Genomic DNA, 1,807 nt, shown 5'->3' on the forward strand with positions numbered 1-1,807 from the left:
AAGTCGTGGGTTGAGATAAAAACAGTTTAATAATTGAAACAAAATACTACTAGTAATAATAATAAGAAGGATATACAAAGCGAGTGATGCACAATGCAGTTGCTCACCACCCGCTGACTGATGCCCAGCCAGTCCCCGAGCAGCGGCCCCCCCCGGCCAGCTTTCCCCAGTTTATGTACTGAGCATGACGTCCCATGGTATGGAATGTCCCTTTGGCCAGTTGGGGTCAGCTGTCCTGGCTGTGCCCCCTCCCAGCTTCTTGTGCACCCCCAGCCTTCTCAATCGGTAGAGCATGGGAAGCTGAAAAGTCCTTGACTAGTGTAAGCACTGCTCAGCAACAACTAAAACATCGGTGTGTTATCCAACCTTATTTCACCCTAAATCCAAACCACAGCACTGTACCAGCTACTAGGAAGAAAATTAACTCTATCCCAGCTGAATCCAGGACACTCCAGAACAGATAAGGATGCCTTAACTGCTGCCCCTGCTTGCCCAGCGGTCAGTGCCATGGGTGCCCACATCGGTTACTTGGGTGTTGTGGGGTGACTTGGTGCCCCTCTTGTGTTTCTCTGGTGGCAGCTGAAAAGCTGCAATCCAGACACAAGACATGAGACCCAAGTATAAGTCATGAGACATAAGAACTGCCAACGTGCTCCCATGTAACCACCTCCAGGAGGGAAAATGTGTCTCTGAGTCCTGTGACCCTCGTTGTATGTAGTGTGGCTGTAACATGCAAGAATGGGGTGGGGTAGAGGGATAGCTGGGGGACTGCTCAGGTCCCTTTTGCTCCAGGAAAAGTACTGAGTGTAGATTAGGTATATATCTGTTGACAGGGTATCTGTTGGATATCTGTTAAGCCTCTTTTAATTTGGGACATTCAGCGTTTACCCACTTCTCTGTGCCTGGAACACCACTAACTCTTTAAATTCATCACTCTGCCCCTGGTGGAAATGCAAGATAACAGAGTCTCCTCTATCTCTGAGCAACAGGGACACAAAGTGACGTGTTGCCAAACCTCTCACCCATGTCTGCTGCCTCTTAGTCCAGACACTCCAAGGACTGAGCAGACGTCAGGCACTGCAGCCCAGCCCTGTGCCTACCCAGATGAAAAGCTGAGCTTGAAAAACACACCACAGTGATGAATGTTCCTGATACTGGGATGGTGTTTGTCACTCCAGACATGAGATGAAGACGATGGTGTCTTCAGCCTCCAGACACGAAAGGTGAAACACTGGGAGGACCTCTGTGCTGCCTCCAGGGACTAGAGGGTGGAGGGACGAGTGCGCAAGAGTGTTGGAAGACCCAGCACAGGGGACAGGTGCAGAAGTTGATCGTATCTGAGCCCTGCAGACCATGGGACAAGCATAGTGCAAGAGGGGCAAATAGCAGCTGAGGGAAGTCTGGGAGCCCATGACTCCGCTCAGGTAGGCAAGCGACAGCATGAACTTTCACTGAGTCCATCTGCAAAGGAGAACTGAATTGCTTCATTGACTCTGCTGACTACGGGCTCAAATTAGATGCCTAAGTGTAGGGGTCTGGAGCCCTTTGAGATGCCCTGGGGAGTCCTGCCTGGCTCTAGCTGCCACTCCAGAAGGGCTGAGGTCTCCTGTAGGCCCGGTGTCATAGCTCCAAACCCCATGTAGATACCTTTGAGTGTCTTACATGTGTGCAACTGGGTCAAACCCTGGAGATCACTGAACTGGAGCTAAATTCCTCCCCAGGAAACTATGGCCTGGGCGGAGGCAGAAACCTGACAAATCTCCAGATTTCTATTTCCTTTGTGGTAGGGTGCGCATTTCCACAGAGG

The sequence above is a fragment of the Aptenodytes forsteri genome, unplaced genomic scaffold (assembly GCF_000699145.1).
Source record: "Aptenodytes forsteri isolate BGI_AS27 unplaced genomic scaffold, ASM69914v1 Scaffold266, whole genome shotgun sequence".
NCBI lineage: Eukaryota > Metazoa > Chordata > Aves > Sphenisciformes > Spheniscidae > Aptenodytes > Aptenodytes forsteri.